Here is a 24,331-nt window from a genome sequence, read left to right on the forward strand (position 1 = left end):
GACAGCCTCATTTCTCCCCAGTTGCTTGCTTTCCAGCATCCCTCTCTCCCTTCAAGCTCTACTGAGTCTCCACTACTTAAGAGAGCATCTGAGGGCCACTGGGTTAATCATGGGCATAGAGCTTAATGGATATTTTCTTCTCAGTAAGTAGCTGGGTGACTAACTAGGGAGTAAAGGGGTCAGGTGGGTGGTTAGAGCTAACATCTGATTTGCATTTTTCTAATTATTTTTGGAAGGCATTTTGTATAGTTGAAAGTTATGGAGCATGCTATACTCCCAGAAAATTCAATCTGTGAGAGTCAGGAGACCTGCATCATGGTTTCAAATGTTGAAGGGCCACCTAACTTTGAGTTTAAGCAATTTTTTTACCTGCTCTTGCTTCACTTTTCTTCCTGTAAAATGAGAAGCTCCGATTAGCAATCTCTCAAGTTCCTTTTAGCTCTTAAAATATAAAATGCTACTTTTGTTATTAGTTTAAAAAAAAAAAAAGCATTCACAGTAGCTAAATACTCTCTTCTCAGCATAAAAAACATGTAGTTAGTATAACACTCTGGTGAGTGGTGTCGACAGTGGGGAGGCCATGCGTGTGCACAGGCAGGGTGTATGGGAAACCTCTGTGCCTTCTCAGTTTTTTGTGAGCCTAAATGTGTTCTAAAAAATATAATCTTAAAAAAAAAATTAAGCAAAAACTAAATAAAAATTAATGACTTTTAAACTTTTGTGATTTCGTGTATATTCTTAATTTGGGGTAATTTTAATTAGAATATGTTTTAGGGTTATGGGTTAAGATTATACCAATCTAAAAATATTTTTATGATCTGGATGAGAGTGAAGGCTGGGGATATATATGTATACTCTTATTATTGACTTTATTTGGAGTGCTTCTATAAAATATAGATAATGTTGCTTTTGATCGCCTATTTGTGGAGTGATTATTAGTAAAAAGGGAATGGAACTGGTGAATTCCTCTTTTTCTACTAGAGAAAAAATGTAATGTAAAAGCTATTATGTTAAAAAATTAGTCTTTATGGTCTACCTTAGCTCATGGTCAAAACTTAACTCACTGAATAATTTTTAGAAAAATGTTTGAAAATCTTTTTTTAGTTATTATATAGCAAGGTTTATAACATCCCTTAATAGTTTATATTGTAATCTTATTAAAAGGTGTAAGTAGAGTAGATTAGTTTACATGTTTCTGGGGAGAATAAATATTAGTGCTGATTTTCCTTTTGATAAATTATTTGTGGGGTTAACAATACACACTATTGTTTAAGTATTTTTTAATGTGATCTCTAGAAGAATGTGTGAGAGAACTCACGATGATTCTATAATTAATTTGGGAATTCGTGGAGCCACTAGTTAATTAGGTATTTCTAAACTAATATGTAAATCTCTGGCCAGTGCTTTGCAATGGGATCATTGCTACCTTTGCAGAAAATAAAATTTTGTTTTTTTAAAGTGAAAAGAATTGTACTATACCAGTACTATATGAAGGAGAGTGCATGATTTTTTCAGAATGATGTTCTAAAAACAGTGTGTGATGTTTGCAGATACTTGGGAAGAAATGCTGTTGCTTGGGATGTGCCTCTGAGAAGTCTGGAACAAATACAAATTATGGAGTGATAATTATGGAGTAATAATGTACTTTAAGATAAACACAATATCTTCTTTATAAACACTAAAGAGTAAAGAAAGTTATACTATGGCTTCAAATTTAGAAATTTGGTTCTGGAGTTGTTAAGGATAGTTAGATACATATATTGTTTCCCTTTTTAGGGAATTTTCCATCATATCCTTTCACTATGACTGAAAACTGGCTATCAGACTTTTGTCATTTTTGAAGGAGTTACCCCAATATGCTGTAAGAGAGCCTTGACTTTGATGCTTTTTACCTCATTTTATTTTGGTTAAGTAAAGTAGCCAGACCTAAGCTTCATTATCTCTAACCTGGAAATATTAATGGTACCTACCTCACATAGTTTCATGAAAATTAAGTAAAACAATGCATATAAAGTGTTTAACTAGAGACTGCTCTATAGTAAATACTCAGTAAAATTTAGTGATAATGTTGTTATCTTGCCTGTGAGCTAAAAGTTATTTGTTCCTTTGCTGTTGGCTTTCTCTGTGCTTTCTCTTGTGAAAGTGATAACTTTAACTTTTTTTTTTTTTTTTTTTAAGATCTCATGTGTCCCTGGGACAGAGAAAGTTATTAAATGATTTACTTTAATGAATCTTCTCTTCTAGCTTATTCTAGATAGGAATAATCAGAAAGTAGGTGACCATGTTAATTAGAAACAGAAATTAATATTTTTTATGAGAATACTTTACCTGATGATAATAACTGAAAAATGATTGTAAAATTGTCAGAGGGCAGTTTATAGAATGAATTACTTTAGATGAACAGAAGTTGTTAGTTACAGGGGAAAAGGCACGAAATTTGGATTTATATTTCAGAGAGAGCTAGAAAGCTACAGTGTGCTGCTGACGTTCATTCTTTAGTTAATAATTTGGTTCATTAGGGTCATATCTTATAGTTGAAATAGAACTTGCCTCTAGTGATGAAAGACTATTTGAAAGTTCTAATATCAAGTATTATTTAGATGACACCCTTGTTATTCTAAAAAGATCTTAGGGAGTCCCATATATACCACAATAGTACTAGGAAAGCAAAAGATTTTCTGGGAAGTCAGATATGCTATTTTGAGGAATAGGTTTATTAGGTCATTTACATTTTGTGTTGGACATTGAATTCTCGTTTTTGGATTAGAAGTGCTCTATAAGATGAGAAAGGAAGCCAGTATCATAGAATATTTTAAGTTATTACATTTCTAATACTATAATACTATTATATTTCTAATACACATATAAGTCCCTCATCACATTTTTTTTGTCATCTCAGAATTATCTAAGGAAAAATTTAAATAAGAAATAGTATAAATCCCCATGATCTTTATTAAAATAGCAATTTTGCACCTTGCTTGTTGGTATGAAGCCTGTCTTCAGAAGCCTGTGCAGCTGAAGATGAGTCATTAAGAGAAACTGGCCTCAGTAAAACTGCATTTTACAATAATGCTTTCTAAACTGGTCATCTGGCTAAAATAGACTGGAGACGAGAGCAGCAGTTTCTGCCATGAAAGGAAAGAGTACGAAGCATTAAAAGTGATCTGGAAGTATCTTAAGTTCTCTGCCTTAGCATTTTATTAGCATATGTTTTGGAAACAAGTTGTGTGGCTCACATAGACCGTCACGGAGACACGAGTCTAATGGAGTAGCAGCAGAAGCAGAGTGCAATAGCCTGAGAGAAGGTTGCGTATGCCAGAAGGGTCACATACTTATTTCGGTTTGCCAGTCTGGATCTACCGCCCTTATACAAAGTCAGCATCTTCTGGTCGGTGTGGTGGTTTTTGATCCAAGGAATCCAGAACACCTTTCGGAATTTTTAAGTTGTTATGAATGTAATGATTTCAGTGTACCACTATGGATAAGTCTGGAGTTGCTTTATAATCCTAACCAAGTTACTTTTATATCATGCCGGATATACTCAGATGAACGCTTTTGTTAGGCTAGTACTCAGATATTTCATTTTTAGCTCTCATGAAAGAAAATTCTTGCCTGGTATAACAAAGCTGGCAGCTCTGAGGTCAAGGCCCACACTTTGGGGACTGGGCATGGGAGTGCAGGGGGGCAGAGTTGTTGGGATTCACTGATCTTGCTGGTGATCTCAGCCAGTGTGGCAGTCAAGCTCATCGTGGACATTTGTTGAACGAATGATTGCCGACCTGTCAAGTGGGAGAGGAACAATGAAACCATGAATTAAAAGAGAAAATGCTCAGCAATAAAGTTCATAACAGAACTTGTAGTCTTGTTTTCCTCAGAGTAAAGAGAAGGAAGTGTACAGAGTAATAAAAGCATTTAAATATAAACTGAAGAAAACCTCTGGTTCCCATTTTTGGTAGATGGGGAAACCCAGAGCAGAGATTAAAGGTATAATCTGCTCTCTAGATGGAGTCAGCTGAAGACTCGAAAAAGAAACCTGATCTCTGATTATGGGCACGTGCTAGATGCTTCCTTTAGCACTGTGAAGACCTGGCTGACAGTCCTGATGTAGAATGGTTTGTTGAGTTTCCAGAATCCACAGTACACTTGTTTTCTTCTCAACAAGGCTTAATTTCTCAGAGATTTAATTTCTTTCAAGAAAGGAAACTGAAGACTTCATTGCCAGGCTTTCACCTTTCTGAGTTTTATCAAAGGAAAACTCACTGTGACTCTTTGGGGAGTGGAAGAAGGAGGAGACCTGGAAACTAGTGGTGGCAGACAACTGGTTTAGCTCAACAGCAGGTAAATAAAGAGAGAAAATTCAAAGGAATGAATAATTCCCCATGGAGAGAGAAACTTATGGTTACGTGTCAAAATTACACCTTTCCCATCAAAGCAGAGGCATTTAGGTGGTATCTGTTATGTTTCCACATGGGAAGTCAGTGTCTGAAACGGTGACAGATTTGAGGGAACATACGATTGCCTTCCTGTCGGAGAGGAAGACTAACTTGTGGCAGTGCTGCAGCCTTTTGTCTAGCGCCCCTTTTCTTCTGTTTGTTGGTGGTTCATTGCTTCATCAGAAAATCCAGGCAGATGGACCATGGAGATGTAGACTAATTCCTCCACTTCAGTGATAATCCATTTGGGTCATTCCTTATGTATCCTCTACAATGTCCATTTTTTTTTTAGTGAAGTTTTGTGAAGTTTTCCTTGGCTGTGTTTTTTTAATCAATAAATTTATGAGAATTTAGTATTTATATTTAAGATTTAGTGTTTTTTTCTGTATTCTTGATCGAAGTTGAGATTTTGTTTTTCTAGTTGACTTTTTGTTGTTTTGAATGCTTCAGTACTACTGGAATCATGCATTCTTTTTTTTTTTTAATATTTGTTCATTTATATATGATCATTTGTTCTTACAGCAAATATTTATTGAATACCAGTTGTCTGCAGGCAATTTTGTTTGCTTTCCTGCCCCTGGACAAGTAGGATGTAATATTAATAAATTTGTTTTGAAGACTGTTTCATTCGTTAACACAGTTTTAAGAGGAATTATTTCTGGTGGTCACTTTTGGGAAACAATGATAATAGATACTGAATTCTCTAGATAAAAGATAGATAGAAAAAAGTTAAAAATGTTCCTGGAGCCACTATAAATACAATTCATACACAATCGGTAGTTAAAGTTCTTAGACTAAAAATTAACAAATAAATACAAGGTATTTTTGTGGTTAAGCATAAATCCTTTACATGGCCATTAATATTGTCAGTCAGGAATTATGGAATGTTCTGTATATTTCATGGATGAAGAGGTACATTATCCAACATAATAAAAATAAATAGTACTTTATAGAGCATGCTTCATGCCAGATACTGCTCTGGGTATTTTACACATATCGATTCATTTAATTATTAGAGCAAGCCGGTGTGATACAGTTTATAGACCCAAGCAGTAGTCCCTGATTTGCAGACTATATGTAGGTGAGGTAGACACAGCCCACAAACAATAACTATTTGTGGGCTTCACAGCAAACTCATAACGAATTCTAAATGTCAAATAAAATGGCCAATGATCCACCCTTAGTGTTAAGTCACCGATCCTGGAGCACTCATAAAGTGTCTTCTGTGTGTGGATGGAGGCCTCTAAATCTGACGTGGGGTGGCAGTAACTAGCCAGACCATTTCTTAATGACTTTCCTTTTGAAACATTAACTCGCCTTATCTCTATTAAGCAGCCCCCCACCAAGCATTAATAAGAAAGAAGACAGCAAAAGTAGAAGAATTGGGAGTGAATAATTACGTGGAAGCATCTTTAGAGTTCATTTTAAAGATGTGGAAACTGAGTCTCATAAAAATTAAGTGACCAATGAAAGTCACACTGCAGGGCCAAGATGAATCCTATAATCAGTTATTTAAATTTAAACCTCCACCTTCCCCACCCGATAACCCTGGCAAAATTAACCTTTCACGGCTTCTTCTTCTTTGTGTGTGAAAAACATAGCAATGATAAAATTTACTTTGCAGCATTAACAAGAATACTGAACAAATTAATATACTTGGAAGTATCTAGTTCAGTGCTTTATTTCATATGAGGCGCACAATAAATCCCAATTTTCCTTTGTTCTCCTTGTCTCTCTTACTCTCCATGACTTAATATGCTACACGAGGACACAACCCTGAAATTACCTTGCTACTCATGGGACCAGACAATCCCACTGGCAAACACTCCCAACACACAGCTGTTTCATAACAGGTCTGTTGACTCCTTCAATCATTAAAATTCTGCAGTCGTCCTATCTCAGTTTAACTTCAACAAACTTCTTAATGGTCATTTAAACAGAAATTCCTGTTGTGGATATGGTTTATTTGATATTAGTGAATATGAACACAAGTGAATGGCAGCCTTGCTAGCCAAATATTTGCCTTCAGAGCTGACCAGTAATCACTTTTATAGTCCATGTAGTTATACTTCTAGCAGATGGACATTTGAAATTTTTAGCAGTTATGTGCTATCATATAGTTAGCAGCAACCTGTTGTAAATCATCCAACCAGTGGTGATTTGCCAGAATGAACAATAGTTGAGATTGTGCATGGCTGACTTTTAATATCGTAACTTGAAAACATCCTTTTTCCTGGTTGGTATGAAACTCTTCTAACGTTAAATGATTTTTAAAAAGTTAACTCTATCGATTCTGACTCTGATTTGAGAGCAGAGTAAAACAGTGTCTATATAGGTCTAGTAACAAATCTCTGTTAAGAATCCATATGTGCCCCTTTGTTAGGATTTGTAGTGCGTGTTTTCAGTAAAAATCTTGATAAAGCAAGAGTGGTGAATGGAAAAGCACTACCAGATTCAAGGGAAGAAAACAATATAAACTTTTAGACATATTTATAATTTGCCAATTATTTTAACCATTCAGTGACCATAGCATAAACCAAAGAGAGGAAAGTGATTAAAAAGAATTTGTTATGCTACTTTAAAAGGGAAAAGAAAGGTAAACAATAAAGTAGACATGAGGATTATTTTATGTTTCCTTATAAAAAAGAAACTTTAGTACAGTACCAACAGTGATTACAGTAACAAAACAAAATGGCCAGCTAAATATACCCCTAATGTGTTTAAATACATGTAGAACCACACAGAAGGGTGAGATGTAAAAGGAAGAGAAGGAATAAAAAAATCTCCCAATTTAAATGTTTAACATTTTGCTTCTACCTTAAGAGGGTTGACATTTAAATAAGAGACTACTTGTATATTTTCAGAAATGTTACTTTTAGTTGGTAGTAAGATGTTAAAATGGGCTTTTTATTAATTTAAAAATAAAATTGGACATTAAAATTTGACAAATGTGATAAAATATGATAAAATATTGGCGACGAATGTCACTGTCTTAATTTGTTTTCTATCCTCATTGTTGCTTTCACAGGGCAGGGCTTTGTATTTCATTAAGTGTGAGGTGAGCTATTTATGTTGCATTGAAAAATGTAATAACTAAAAAATGAAAAAATATATAATTTTCACCTAAAAGCAGCTGATACAACATGGAGATACTATGTTTTTTGCCTTTTTAAAAATAACAATGATGATAAAGAACCTCTGGTGTCTGGTGAAATAAGAATAAAAACTGTCTGCTGAGTAGGGGAGAAGTGGAAGGGACAGTAGAGGTGTCAAGTTGCAAATTAGATGTAAATACTGATTCTCCATCAAATTAAATTGCTGACATTCCCTCCCCCCCCCCCCCACTTTTTAAAAAAAAACAGAACAAGATATTTTGCCTCAATTATTTACAGGTTAATAAACACAAGTATTTGGGTCTGTTGGTTGTTAAATATTGCAGTGTGAGTTATTTTCTTGTTTTCCAAAAGTGACATAAACTACACTAAGGAAATGGATGTTTTAATCAGTGATAAAAAGGAGGAAGTCTTAGGATGCTTGTTGTAGGAGAAATCTTGGAAGATATTACATGATAGCACAACTAAGGATGGATTTACAGTGGGTTAGGGGGCAGGGTAATTGGGAATGAGGAGAAACAAAATTGGAAGTACCAATGAATAAGCTTTTCCATTTTAGTTATTTCAAATTTGCGGGATTTTAAGGTTTCTGGCTCCTCAAAGAAAATCAGTGAAGGAAACGTTTTCTTGTACCATGTTACATCTTGATCCTGGGACTCCTGCTTTAAATTTTTTTCCTCATGCTTTTATATTACAGTATTGGAGAATGGAAGACTTTGTGCATTCTCAAATTGTTCATTTTTTATTGATTACATATAAGGCTCTGCATTTTGCGTATAGAAGAGACAAAGATTAATTGGATGAGGGTGGAAGGGTTTGTCTTGAGAAAGATATAGTTTAGAGAGAGAAATAAGCTAAGGTCATTAAATGTTGGTTGAGAATCTGAGTGAAATATTTATAGACAATCATAGTTTATGGGAGCAAACTTCAACAGGGCAAGAGTCAGTAATTGAGGGAATAGTTAATTAATACTTATTTGATTTATCTTATTAAATTTACTAAGTGAAGCTGATCTTTAAAGTCCATATAGACAACGTTCTCTCTGGTTACTTCTGTACGAATGATGTCAGTGAACACTGTTCCAGTTTTCTCATGGTATGAAGGAATGCTTTAAAAATGTATGAATTATTTAATCTTTATTCATAGAAACATTGTCAAGAACTATCAACATTAGCTATTATAATAATTAACATTTTGGAGTTTGAAGAAAGTTATAGAGCAATCATCAAATCAATGATTCTTTTTAAAAACTTAAAATGCAAGGCAGTTTTTTAAAAATGGAAATAAAACTATTTTTCCCCACTTAGAGAATGTTTATAGTTTATTCGCTGATCATCGGTGTGGGCCCAATATATAAATTGAAATGATGAACTTATGAATTATATCCGATGTTTATGTCTTTCATTATTTATTAAGTGCTTAATATGTGCTAAGTTCTCTTGCTGAATGCAGAGATAATGGAGACTCAGCCCTTGACATCACAGTTTTAGTGTTTCAGACAGATACGTAAACCGATACCTTTAGTACAAGTTGCTAAATTGTAACTGGAAGAGCAAACTCTACTGGGAGTTGAAAAGACTGAGTCATACTGAGTTAGGTCAGTTTGGATACATATCTTGAAAGATAAAATGATTTTTTTTTTTCTTTATCTTTACTGGCATGGGTAATATACAACTCTAAAATTCCTATTACCTTAAAAATTAAGTTAAATGATAACAAATTGGAGGTGGGAAGGTCAAAAGGTGACTACACCAACGAAGTGACTGCCTGTACTTTATAGTTTTCTAGGCTGTGTCCTTTGCCATGTCCCTACCAAGAACACTGGAATTGACTTCTCTTTTTCTTAGGTAGATCATAAAGAGACAGGTTCTATCTTTTCCCCTCTTCCTTTCACATATACATGTTGATGTGATGCAAGATGGAGTCATTCATTGGAAAGCCTAGAATAGTGTGAATGTAAGGTGGAGGATTAAATGTTAGCTCTTATTTAAATCATAATCTACCAGTTAAGGTGTTAGCTTAATCAGATAATCTGCACACATGCAATTTAAAGTCTATGGAGTAAATCAGACTTGTTCAATAAATAGTCATTGAAATGAATGAACAGATTGGGACATTGGAACTTTTTATTGGAATAAGTGATTGAGGAATTTAAGAGAAAACTTTTAATAATTAGATAGGATGATGATCCCAGGTGTTTGGTGTCATGGGAGATAATGGGCAGGAAGGAAGATTAGGTTGCAGAAAAGAGATGTGAAAGTGCCAGCGATGTCATGAGACTGTTTGGGGTTCAAGTACTGACAGTTCTATGTTTTTGAAAATCTTAAAGTCACCCTTAGAATGGTAATTTTAGGATCCAGATATTTATGTAAATATATGGCATTCAATATGACTTATCAGGTCTTTGAAATGCAGTTATCAATATATAAGGCGTGTACACACTGAAAATCCATATAATATACCCCTCCTCCCCCTTCTTCTTTTCTGGAAATGAAAGTCAGCAAATACTTACCCTTCTATATCTGGGTCTCATTTACATAAATGAATAAAGTCTAAAATTTTTTTCCAGTATTTTTGTACATGATTTTATAAGTTATAATTGTATATGTACCTTTTAGATATAGTCATTTAGAAATAGTAGACTAGATAGATTATTAGAGACTAAAATGTATTTTTTTAAATTTCCTTTTAGTATCATATAAAGGACATAGACCCTGCAGTCAGGATGTCATGTGAGTTTGCGTCCTGACTCTGCCACTTATATACTGGGTGACTTTGGGGAAGTTAATTATCTTCTCTGTGCTTCAGTTTACTCATCTGTGAGATGGAGATATTAATAGTGTCTTTTTTTTTTTTTTTTTTTTTTCGGGTTAGGGACAGCTTCATGAGCAAGCAACCAGTGACACTGCATGTGGTCTGGCACGCAGAATGTGCTTAGTGTTTAGTGCTCTGTGGTCACATCTCAACATTTATAACAAGTTTTACTTTGGATTTATATTTTGTAATGAAGTCATATGGGACAATGAGGCATTCACTGGGGGCTTGGAGTCTTGGCTCACATGTGGCTCCCATCTTTTCCTGCCTCCCACTTCTCTGGAGAGGTTCTTGGCTGCCCCTTCTCCTGCTCTTCTGCCTCCCTTTGTTTCTGGTGTGGCCCGGGCTTGGGGCCAGGGAGTTGGATCAGCAAGTGGCACCTGTGCTCGGTGTTGGGAGCAGGAGAGGGCCCAGGCACCTGTGAAGATCAGCTTTCACCTTGCAGATATCTCCTGATAGGCTGAAAGGGACACACTATGAAATAAAGGAAATGCTTTATTCCTGCAATTTTGACAAGGGAAACTGCATTTTTGTTTTGTGTTGGACCCTGCAGATTACAAAGCTGACCCTAGGTAGGGTGTTTGGGGACTGAAGAACTAATAGGTGTAAAGCAACTAGAACTGTGCCTGACATATATAGACAGTACAGAAAGGTGTGCTGTTGTTACCTAGGATATTTGCATAGCTAACTTGTCATCTAGTTAATTTGCAACTGCTAATTACATGTGTTATAGTACATTTACATAACAATAATTTTGTAAAAAGAGATAATATATTTCCTTGTCCATGTTGTCATGAATAATATTTATTGCATTTAGATGGAAATATATCATTTTAAAATAAAGGATAGCCTCTAATGGGTCTTAAATATATAAGGGCTAATAAGTAGTATAGATTTCATTGTTGCATTTTTTAGTACAATAAGTATTAAAAAAAATAAAGTTTATACAACAGTACAAAATATACCCATTTTTGTACTACAATTGAATTTGAAGCCAGAATGCTGTGAAGATTTTCCTTCATCAACGTACTTCATACTCTCTAATAGCAAATGGAAAACAGACTCATCAAGAGTGTTTAAACTTTGTTGTTTTTCTTATATTTACTCCTGTGGTATGTGAAATCTATTATCTATTCTCTGTGTCCTTTTTTTTTTTTTGATACAATCCTCATTTAAAGTCATTGATAGGTTCTTGGAAACTTTGACTTTAAGAGAAACAATGCACAATGAAATCAGTTTTACCATGGACTGATTTATATAAATAAGAGTTAAGTTCCTACAACATATTTCTGGTCATAAAAACGTCACCAGACTTCTAAATAAAGACCCAAAACACTTCTAACAGTAAACATTGGAATAAGTTTGAGCTATATATACATTTAAGAAAGATTCATAAAAACAAGTAAGATGATTATTTTCCAGTCCAGTTATTCCAGGTCAGGGGCATGAGTGACCTAAAGCTGGCAGCTCAGGGCTTAAGGTGAGACCCGCCCTGGACCAGACACCCTTCTTATTGCGTGGAGCATCACACCCATACTCACACTCCCTCATACTGGGACCATGTAGGCACTCCAGTCCACCTCACATGCATAGCTTTGGGATGTGGGAGGAAACCAGAGTCCCTCGCAGAAAAACCCACAAAGATGGGGGAGAGCTTGCAAACTCCACACAGACAGTGGCTCCTGCCGGAAATCAATATTTTTTTCTCATCAATGGCATAAGGAAATGATATTATTTGAAGACCTGCTGTACAAATTTTTAAAAATCATTTTTCTTCTCGTTAAGCTATCTGTGGGGTACTTTTGAAATAAACGTTTTTATATAGATGTTATTTAATAAAATGAAATTAAAATAGATTTATATGTCAGAGATAAGTCGTTACCCTTGAAGGTGCTTGGGTATGTATTTCACATGTTGAGAGAGCTCACTCTTGGGGGCTACTCTTGACTTCAACAGCATTATTGTCTTTCTTGAATCTTAAAGGAACATTCCGGACTTAACTAGCTGCACCAAGAACAGATGGTGGAATGGTGTCAAGGTGACATTAACCATCTGCTTCTCACATATATAATTTTTTATTCTGAAAAGTATTATAGCAGGGATCTTCTCATTAGTGGTTATTGATTATAGAAAGTATGCCATTTGAGATAATCAAATTTTAATATGAATACTAAATTAGGTTAACATTTAAAATAAATCTCAGTATGTGGTTTTGTCTGCAATTTGTATGTGTGAAAATCTGTTGTTTCTGATCAAAAATTAATATAGGACCAGAAATCTTAGAAAAGTACAGCTGGTTGAGTTTGAGCAAATACCTTGAAAGATTAAAATGTGTCTTTGCCTTAAACTGGTAGCAAGCACTTTTTTCCCAGGCTTATTTTAAACCGGGATGGAGGGAAAGATGGGTTTTGGTGAAACAACACTGAATTCTTACATGTACTGACATTTCTGGATAGAACAGTAGATGTTTCTGAATACATTTATCTCAGACTTGATCAGAAGCAAACCCGGGCCATCCTATTACAGGAAAAATGAGGATGGGTAAGCAGAACTTAGAATTTACTCTTGGACCCTCCTAGCTTGATCAGGGTTGGTTTCCCAGTTCCCTGGAGGGGGTGCCCCTCTCTGTCAGGTTTCTCAGAGTCATTTTCTCTCTGCGTGGGAGGCACATGCCTTACCAAGAGGCAGCACTCCGGAGCCAGCTGCAGGAGACAGCCTTGGCCCTCCACTGTTTCACTTTCCCCGGATATTAAGTGTGGGCTTGATGGTAGAGTGAGCCGGATGTGAGAGCTACTGTCAAACTAGATACATATATCTTTAAGAAATTCTTCAGAGGAGGGGAAATGTGACATAAGGAGTAGAGCCTCTGAGCCAGGCTGCAAATATGTAAAAAATAAATTATTAATAATAATTTGCTTTGCACTTTCCGATATCCATTAAAAACAGAGTTGCACCTATGTGGACCCAGTAGATGGTCCTCAGGGGGTTTGGGAACTCTATAATTCCATGCAGCATTTTTTGTATAGATGTTTTTAAAAACCATTACCATGCAGTTAAAAATATGAGTAGAGGGATTTTCACCAGACCCTTTTTTTCATCTGCTTCATAGTGGTATGTTTAAGCTTTTAGTGTTGCATAATTACCAACTGAGAAAAAAAAATCACATGTAAATCAGAAAAAAAGATAAATTACGTTTTAATTGAGTGGGTGTTTATATTCTTTTAGTAATTCTCTACTGGATTTACAACCCTACCAAAATCTCTCTTTATTCATAAGACAGACAAACCAAGAAATAATTCATGTATACCATAATTCTTTTGAGACTAAGGTAGAAAAATAAGAACAGTTTAAAATGGGAGTGTGCTGGTACTATGGAGACTGTTATGGTAATTTTGGTTAAGAATTTGGACCTTGAAGAGTAGGTTTGAATTCTTCTGCATGTTATTGATTGTCATTGTACATGTAGGCAGTTTCTTTATATGGAAATTGAGGATAATAATGTACACTCCTTAGAGTCAATTTTGTCTTAGAAGTATAGTTTCAGGAATAAGAAATGGGGACTAGCCACCTTTTCAGGAAGCTGTGACCTTTCTGAAAAGAGCACTTGCAGGAGATTCTGGTACTGAGTTTCTTAAGGGATACCCGTTTAATTCTTTGCTTAATGAAATAGAGTATTGGCTTATCACTTATCCTGTGGCTCTCATTACCTCCACAGACACTACCTTGGTATTTACACGCATGCTTGCTTATTATAGTCAGAGATTGTGATCCCGTTTTGCTCTTTGCTTTTGGGAATGGTAAAAGTTTCTTCCAGCTGACTAAAATCAATACACACTTTATTTTTGAACCTTTTAGGAAAGGAGAGAAAGAGGGTGTTAGAATGTACTTTAATTGAAGTGGCAGTCATTACTGTGTACCTTTGATTCATCTGGGACTTTCACATTGCTTTTAATCTCTACAACATTTTTGTGTTCTATTATTCAGGAAGAGTGTTAGAGAATCCCCACAGTTAGCAGTTATAGGACATTTAACAAATGATCTGTGATTCTGGAGGACAAAATGTCAGAGTACTGTATTCCAAAGGAATAGTCATTGTTGGATCCAAATTAATTTTGGCCTTGTGTAACTTATATGGATATTTCTATTTACTTTTAGCAACTAGGAATACTTTGTGTCAATCATATTTTCACACAGCGGAAAAATCTCTGGAATTGACTTTGGTCATTAGCAAAAATCTTTAAGGCCCTTCGTCTATTGGTAGCATATACTATAGAATAAATTAATCTTTGGGAAAACAGAGAACTATATTTTTAAAAAGTTCGTGTATATATATATATATATATATATGTATGTGTGTATATGTATATATAGTATGTGTATTCTTTTTCTGTAGTGAATGAAACTATAAAGGATTGTCATTTCTCACCATTCCACATTTGTCTCCATATAAAGATAATTTTATGAGATAATTTGAGAACTAAGAAAATCATTGCTAGTTCTTTCTTATAAGTTAACATTAATGTATAATAAAGAATTTAAAGATAAATAATGTGACAGTTTTCTTCGCATTCAGAGGAAGTCCAGTTTCTCTTATAAAATTGAAAGCATTCCTGTTATCCGGTTGTACAGCTATTTTATTTGAAAGAAGGAACAACCTTTTTTTTAAATTTTCCTTTTTATCATTGTGTTAAACTAATTCTTCAGGAAAAAGTCCATTTGTTGATCACAGTTGGGACATTTCACTTGACTTAAAAAATTTATTTCCCCTTGATATAAAGGTTAACAGCCTATTGTATTTACAGAGAGAATTACACACACTCATTAATGCTATTAAAAATTTTGCAGTTGGAAAAAAATTAACCTCACTTAGGGAAAAAAGCAAAGACTAATGAGTAGAATGGAAAAGCTTTGTTAAAGTCGCTTCAGATTAGCTAATTATGCTAGTTTGATACGGAGGTGGCAAAAGGTACGGGTTTGAATTTATGAGATTCACATAATTAGGATGAATTTTAAAACTATACGGAAAAATATGTATTTAAAATTTTAAGCCATTAGCAAGTTAAGCAGAGTATCATCTTGGTGAGTTATAGATAAGACAAATCTGGATTGTATGTAGCTATTTCTTTCATAAGGATTCAAATTCACATATGTTTACCATTCTTTTATGTACCATGATTGTACTATTCAATTTAATCGTCATTTGAAATACTTATTATGTTTTTTTTACAGATGCAGAAACTAAGGTCATAAAAGATTCAGTAACATGTATTAAAAAAAAAACACAGTAAAGGGTAGAGTGTAGATTAGTATCCAGGTCTGTCTGACTCAAAATTCTAGGCCGTTTTACTGCACCATTCTAACTGTATGATCTTGACCAGGGGGCTAAATTTATATAGAGGACAATTTCTTAATCTATGAAGAAAAGATTTAGACTAATTTATATTAGAAATCTCATTGCCTCTCAAATTCTCATAACTCAGTTTTTGTCATTGTTTTAAAAATTTACACCATAAAGTATTACCAAGGTTACATATTAAAATATTGAATAAACCACTACCTTGTTACCTTGCAGTAATTCAGTATTACAGTCTATAGTCATCCAAAATCAAATGTTAAAAGCCTACTCAGTTCCATTTCAGTATTGAAGAAATTAGATAAACAGTGATTTGCTATATAACTTATGAAAAATTAACTAGAAAATTAGTTTTCTATTTTGTACTATGTTCAAAATATATTGAAGAACACTTCAAAATATGATATAAAAATATTAAACTTATTTTGCTTTGTGATAATTTAGCTTTGTTGTATTAAAACCATTTGCTAATACATCATACAACTAAACAGGAAAACTTGATAATATAATGTATTAATATAAATAAAAGTAAATATTTTAAAAATGTCTATAAATTAAGTGTGAAGTTAAGAGGAAATATCTGCTAAAAGTTCTCTGTCATGTTCTTAAAACTCAATTATGATAATTCGAGTGCATATATCAAGAAATTTTCATGTTAACATATTGCCCTCATAAAGTAATACCTCCTTAACTTCCATGCTTACTCTTCTTTTTTAATATTTAATTTTGGTGTTTCAATGAGGAATGAATACAGAAAAAAAGAGGAACACATTTTTTTCTTGTAGTGGATGAAAAATTTCTAGCGATCTTGTTTGAAGAGAATTTGTCATGTCATACTTTTCTTTTTTCTTTTTTTTAGGCGAGGCAACCCTTGGTTTACCTCTCACAAATTGCAAGGACCTTGTAATCTTACAATCTCTTATTTTTTTATTTTTTACAACTACAGCACCTGGTCTTCCTAGGTGGTCTCCCATCCAAGTACTAATTAGGCCCTATCCTGCTTAGCTTCCGATATCGGACGGGATCAGGCTTGTTCAGGGTAGCATGGCCGTAGACTGTCATACTTTTTAATGAATGCTTTAATATACTGATAAATGATAGCAAAGACATTATTTTAAGAATATTTTATATGACAAAAATGTAGAGCTAAATTTGTCTTAATTTTGCTAACGGTGTATTAAAGTTATGTCAAAGGTAGATACAATGTCTATAAAAGAGGAAATTGAAATCATTTAATTTTAATAATGCCTGCATTTAAAAAAAGTATTAAAATCCAAAAAGCAATCATTTATTTATATTTTTGCTGTGAAGTGTTGCTAAACACCTAAGAATCTCTGACAGATGCCTTCAGGATATTTCAATTCAGGTTTGAATTACAAAGAGTAGCTACTAATGAGGAACAAACAGAAAAAATAAGTAGAATTGCACTAATTAGGAGTTTGACAATTTTGTCAATCTGTTGAAACTGGAATCCAAATCTACATCTTTAGTGCTTAGGGGAAAAAAGGACATAAAATACTTTGAAATGCAAAACAGCAACCCAACATTTATCTTTGTTAAGTCAACAATATTGATTGAGCTGATCTCATATGTCCATCTGTCCATGTCAGCGGTGATGACAAACGCTATCTCCAAAACAGGTAGATATACAGTGGAATTTGATAGAAGTTTGCTATTTACTAAAAGTGATGATAAATATATACATTTCAACTTTTGAAAGATGAGAATTCATATTACATTTTTTGATATAGCATACTTTCTGTTGAAAACAGTGATTTCCTTTTAATTCAGTAGTTGCCCTTTCTTCAGGACTAATTATGTTTTGCACCCCTTAAATGCATTATCTCTAATTCTAACCAGAATAATGCAAGGAAGGAATTCTAGTGTAGAAACTGAATGCATGCTCAGTTCTGGCTCTAAAACTCAGTTTTTTCTTCACAATGTACTACCTTCCTGTGACGACTTCTTCAGTCCGAATTTTAAAGTAACATCCTATGCTACATTGTACATTATTTTTTGGGAAAGCAAGAAGACCAAAGTGAGGGTTACAGGAGAAAGCTGCCAATTCAAGGTTCAACTGATTGGCTTAGGAGTTATCCTTTCACCTTTGCGTCATTAGCAACCACAATTTAACTGAATGTATTTATAAATCACAAGTGACAAAGCCCTTTAATTCTATACCTGTAGCAGCAGGCCTCAATATGTTCACATATATGTTGTGTCATAGATAAGTATGTAAAACACATGCACACACACACAAAGTTACTGTGTCTACACTGATTTTATGTGCAATTTTACACTTAAAGCAATATGTAAAGGTTATTTTTTGTTTGTATAAAGTACGAGACTAAAAGTAACATTTTAACTTTAAATAACAATTTAATTGAGATTTGATTATCTTTTGACTAGAAAATAGATGTCTTCTTTTTGAACATCTTTCTAGTATTCTTGGATATACTTTTTTACTCTCCTGTGCGAAAGAGGCTTAAAGCTTTGTTTTTACAACATTTCGAATCGTCCTCTTGTTGTGACTTTACTGGTTGAAAAGTATCAGAATAAAAAGTAGCATCTCTCTGGCTTCTTCCTCTTCTGAAAACATACCGTTATTCTAGTGTGTGGATTGCAGTTGATACCTCATTCGAATTAGGCATTTCTTTGTGTCAGATATGGCCCTCAACACTAATCATTTAGTCCCTACTACATGCACGTTTGCTGGAAGTGAAGAAAACACTGATGCTCACACATCGAACATAGGTATATTTATTAGGGAGATTATGTTCTAATTGGGAAAGAGAGAGGCCAAGTGTAGGATACTGTGATTGGGGAAAATTTCATGGAGGAATTTATGGCTGAGGTATGACTTGCATCAGGCTTTTGAAGACTAAGCAGGATTTGACTGTATAGAAAAGAAGAGGCAGAGAAGGACAGAGAGACAACATGAGCAACTGGGCTGAGAAAGAGTTGGATATAATGTACTTACAGAGACCGGGCCGTCTGCATCACGGGCGAAAGAAGAGATGGGAAGCCAGTGACCATGGGTCACAAGGATGGAAGAGGGGACCGAAAGCCAGGGAAGTGTTTGGAATGGATACAAGATAATAGCATTTCTCAAACTGCACCACTGTTGCATGTTTTGGGGAAACAAAGAGTCCCTTGATCAAACAAGTATGAGATATGTTAGATTAAAGAAAGGTAAACTGACTTCTGCACGTCAAAACTAAAAAGATTTTACTACGTTAATGTACAAAGTAAAATTCCAAGAGGGAAATACAGCCAGCAAAATATCTGAACCTAGTTGGCCATGGGTGGTTTTTTATTTTTCTTGTGACAAGTACACTTGTGAAATCTTGTGATAAGAAATAGGTGCAACCAATGTGAGTTTTAGAGGACAAGTCGAATAGTGTTTGGGGAAGCTAAGTCTTCTAGAGATAAACTAAATAAAAAGAGGATAAAGAATAGAAGCTCTTGAAATGCTTCAGTGAGGGTTGAAGACTGCCTGGTCTCGGGTGGTGGCAGTGACTTTGGAGGATAAGAGGTAAATTCAAGACCTTTTTCAAACAAACAAATAAACAAACAAACCTACAGGATGTGGCAGAGAATTGAATTAAAGTGATGCTAAAAGTGTATGGTATATAGTGATTGAATGCAATTCTTATTACTGTTAGTGATAAAAAGGTAAAAAATCAGAAACCAGTCCTAGGTGTTTTATTCAAGGGCATTGCAGGGATGGTGGCACCACTGAGACTGAGCCAGCATGAAGAACAGCTGGTACTATGTGGGAGAAGATGTGAGTTAAGCATGAGGCAAATCAGTGCCGTCAGGTAGTGAGACTGGAGGAATGAGGAGCTCAGGGTTGGAAGTTGTGCGGTGAATTGTGCTCCTTTCCCTTTGTGTAATCAGATTGTGTCTCCTTTTATATTTTAAAAACCTTGATGGGAAGCCATTTAAAAAAAAATCCACTCAAGTATGGAGAAACTACCAATCTCATTAAATTTCACAAGATTTCTTTGACATAGACGCTGGCTGACAGTTATGATAGTGCAATTTCATATGTAGAGTCAGTTTTTCTCCCTTTTCTTTTTTTGTCAGTGATGTGTGTAAAACTATGACATACTTTGGAAATAATTTTGAAGAATTTCCTTTAAAGCTGTTTTGTACAGAGTCATGCATTTGGTGTTTCTAAACATTTTATAGGCAGGTACTGTGGTGCAGAATATAGAGTTCTGACTTGGCGCCAGTTTGACCTGAAATTCCACATTAACTGATTCCATACTTAACTAAACTAGATCACGTATGGTACGACTTCAAGGAACAGCTACTAAAGTATTTAAAATTCCTTTAAAATATACTTGATCTTAGCCAAAAGGCCGAGAAGTGATTTAAAACGCCTTTAAAATATTGAAAGTGTTTGTCACATCAAATAACAGGATTTATTCTGTTGTTTTCCTGCCGTAGCTTTAGTGTGTCCTCGTGTCTGTGAGCTGTTGGCTTCTCTCTTGGCTGCCTGGGGACAGCATACTCTGTAGTTGTGCTGTTAGTTAGTCCCCATTAGCACGATAGTGAGGAAATTATTTCTCACTTCCTCTTATTTTAGGGACTTGATTAAAATCAGCATGTTATGTGCTCTCAGAACTTCATGTGCTAACTTCTTTGTTTATTCACTTTTCTCACCAACGTTACGAAAATGAGTAAGCAACAAAAATAGGAGCTCCTATAGAAACGCATAGACTCCAACTCTTTTGGTGGAGAGTGGACATTGCCTAGTAGAGAATAAAGATATGCTTATTATTGGAGGTTGGTCCTGGTGTGACTTTTCTACAGAACACATTTTAAGAAATAAACTCATATACAGGAAGCATGTTTTAAAATAACACATCAGAACTAAAAATTAAATACAGTCATGCATGCTTAATGATGGGGATACTGTTTTGAGAAATGTGTTCTTAGGCGATTTCTGTGTGAAAATATAGAGTGTACTAACACTGACCTAGATGATGTAGCCTACTACACGGCTAGGCTGTGTGGTTTAGCCCATTGCTCCTAGGCTACAAGCCTGTACAGCATGTCACTGTACACAACAACATGAAATTAAATAAAACACAAGAGAAAATGATTCAATTAACAGACATAGTAAACATGAGATGTCTGAGGCTGCTGCCAGCTTAACATGGCATTCTATTTGACAGCAAACTCTTTGTTTGTAAGTAGAGAGAGTAGACTCTAAGACAGTGATAAAAGATATAGTTTAGTAAATGTGTAAGCCAGTAACATAGTTTCTTATCAAGTATTATGTACTGTACATGATCGTATGTGCCATACTTTGATACAACTGGCAGTGCAGTAGGCTTGTTTACACCAGCATCGTCACAAACACTTGGGTGATACATTGCACTATGACCTTATGAAGGCTGTGACATCACTAGGCGATAGGAATTTTTAGGCCCACTGTCCTATATAATGTCCCACATTGACCGAAATGTTTAAAGACAGAGTGACTAATGTATTTCTCTAATATTCAGATGTTATCAACATTTGGAAAATGTTGTATTCTTGCCTTTGTCATAAGGAAGCCTACATGCTACTCCATAATAAACGATGATTCAACCATCATGAAATAGAACATTTTTAATCCTATAAAGACGTACCAAAACTTTATCATATAAATCAGAAATTCCACTTCCCTTTGAATTCACTTTTATTCTTTCAAGAATTAAGAGTTTTGAACTGAAAAATGTGCTAGCTATTTCTTCATCCAAGATTCAGTGAGAGAAATGAGAGTTGGAAAGATTAAAAAACCACTCAAGACCACACAGGCGTGAAGGGAAGAATTGGGATTTTATTCAGGATGTCTAACTCTTGGCCAAGAATTATTAACCATGTCCTTATTTTCACAGCCCCATTCTGTAACTCAGTGTGCTGTTTATCAGCCTAGAGCATATATAGGTGGTTCAGTATAGGTAATGTTTTCTTTGTTCTGAGGTGTGTGCATAAGAGCATGTACTGTGTCCCTGAGGATGTGTGTATGTGCCTTTGCATATGTATGGTGTATTGGACTTATTGGTTGTGAAGGCTGGGATATAAGAGAAAATGGTTTTGGTTTAAATGTTTTCCAAATTTTTGAACCACGCTTGGTTTTTAGAACCACTACATCCTCACCATCAACCTTTCTGCTCATGCAGTGGACTGTTACTGTGTTAAAGCGAGCAGAAAGGTTGATGGTGAGGATACTGCCTCCAGTGACAGTGTTTTGTATCATGGTTTAACATTTACAGAATCCTTCCACATGCTATCTTCTGTGGCTTTCCTGTCAAGACTATGAGATGGCTAATAAGAATGATATTGCCAGTTTATAGATGAAGTAACTTTTCATAGGAGTGCAGAGATTTGCCTAATTATAGAATGTAAAGCTTAGTTCATTTCTTTTTTCACTCTACCCACCGTCCCCTTGTAGGAAGAACTTTGCTTACATTCTCATGTGGCTTACTTTTGCCTCCAAAGGTCTATATGTGGATCACTTGGACCTAGGACAGAGATTCATATTAGTTTGCATTCTTCTTAGGTTGGACAACAGAAATTCCATCCTTAGGTTTTTATTTTTGTAACTTTTAGAAAGATTTTCTGAATATTATAAAATTTTGTATTTTAAAGTAAATTTAAAATACTTAGTTTATTCACAAACATTTTTATATTTTTGTTTATCAGTTTGTCTCTTTGGTTTATCCGATTCATAGTTTTCTTTTTAATTTTTTAAATTTTATTTGCGTATCTGAACTTTTAGCATTCCAGATTTAAATTCAAAGGCCATCCTGGTTATTTGTCCTTCAACACAGAAAGAAATTGAAATAAGGAGGGGGAAAAAAAATAAAGCTGCCCATCAGTCATATAATGGGCCTCTCTAATAGACCTGATTGAATTGAGTACTGTAGCAGTTCACCCAGTGGAATAAAAAGCGTAAGGCACTCAACATTTAGTTATAAATTTATTCATTGCGAAGAGCTACATCCCATTAATTTTATGTAATTTGGCAATTCCCAGTAGCTGCTGCTGAAGTATGTGATCCCTTTTGGTTTTGTGTTGTGATGTTCTCTGGAGAGAGGAGAACTCTATTGTGTATATAAACTTTAAAGGGCCAAAAGATTTTCAGAGCATTCACAGTCCCAATTGTTGCTTTGATCCTGTGTACTCTCACTTGTAACAATGCTTTCCTCTACTGTGACTTCTGAACACAAGTATGTATAGAACTTAGAGTAAAATGATGTACAGACCAGTTGTTCTTATGTTCCAGTAGCTACCCGAGAAAGCAGTTACCATCATCTCCTTTTACCCTAAACCTTCATAATCAAAATATTCTAGAAGATTACATTCACTTAAGATCTAGCTGATGTCAGTGTACAGTCAGATGTGTCTGAGCCCACCACCCTAGAGGAACTACAGTTTAATTCTTACTGTGTCTAAAGAGTGAGATTTTGGACTAGCTTGACATGCTAGTCCAAATTGATTACCATAAGGAGTAATGACTTTGATGAATCAGGGTTAGCAGGTGTAGGAATATCAACTTCTCTTGAGTGACAATTCTGTGTACAAAGCCCATGACTGCCTTCAAATGCCTTCATGTTTTTATCTTAATAGTATGATTGAAGAAGATTTGAAAAATCAGAAATGAGTCATTAAAATGATTATCTGGGTAGAATTTTTTCTCCTGGAATTGCTTTTCTTCTATAAAGAACATTTTACATTCTTTTTTTATTTTTCCACCTGTCGGTGTGTTAGTTTGCTTTAAATTTGACTATTGAGATTTTGACATTACGGAGAAAGAGAAAAGGAGTAATCAAGTGTGACATAAAAGTGCTTCAGTGCTTTAAGGAATAATAAATGCTTAAATTTTGTTGGAAAATAGAATTCTGTGAGACTGTCACTTTTTAAGAAAACGATTTATTTTCTTCTGTCAGGAGTGAGATGTTTATATTTGCATATAACAAGGTACAAAGGGAGGACAGGACAATATAAATTACATATGTAACCTCTTGCTGATTTGGCAGAAATAAATTTTTGTTTCAAGTTCTGCTTATGGGATTCAGTGACTCCTCATAATCTGTTTCCTGACTTTCAGTGAACTTTCTTTGAATAATAGTGTTTGTAGATAGAGGAAGTTAATTTAATTGTTGGAGATAGATATGTATGTTTCAGTTATACTAGAGAATACTGGCAAATGGGAGAATGGATATGTTAGAGTTTTGATCCTAACAATAATTATGAGTCATCAAAGTGCTAGTAAAGCAATAATTGTGTAAGACATTCAAAGCATCTTAGGTTAGAAAGAAAATTAAGTCTCAGAAGGCTAGTTGAGGGTTAGGTGATAGGAGGATATATTCGAGAACATAATTCTAATTTCTGGGGAACAGAGTAGATTCTCTTTTTACATCCATTAAAATTGAAGAGCTTCCCACCTAAACAATTAAGATTCTAGCTTGTGGTCTGAGATAAATATTGATTTTTGAATTAGAAAAACTATTATTTTTGTATCCTGGTTCTTTAAGCTATGTACTTTAAGACTATAAATAGCCCCAGGGGAATTCATATATATATATATATATATATATATATATATATATATATAT

The 24,331-nt window shown here is 34.6% G+C and overlaps 1 protein-coding gene and 1 pseudogene across 2 annotated transcripts in view; one reads left to right on the forward strand and one right to left on the reverse strand.

Moving 5' to 3' along the window:
- The window catches only part of PPP3CA (protein phosphatase 3 catalytic subunit alpha), a 277,450-nt gene that overhangs the window by 71,882 nt on the left and 181,237 nt on the right, over positions 1-24,331 (forward strand). The window lies entirely within an intron of this gene.
- Positions 16,651-16,769, reverse strand: LOC118608923 (annotated as a pseudogene).

The sequence above is a fragment of the Rousettus aegyptiacus genome, unplaced genomic scaffold (assembly GCF_014176215.1).
Source record: "Rousettus aegyptiacus isolate mRouAeg1 unplaced genomic scaffold, mRouAeg1.p scaffold_m13_p_10, whole genome shotgun sequence".
In the NCBI taxonomy this organism is placed as follows: Eukaryota; Metazoa; Chordata; class Mammalia; order Chiroptera; family Pteropodidae; genus Rousettus; species Rousettus aegyptiacus.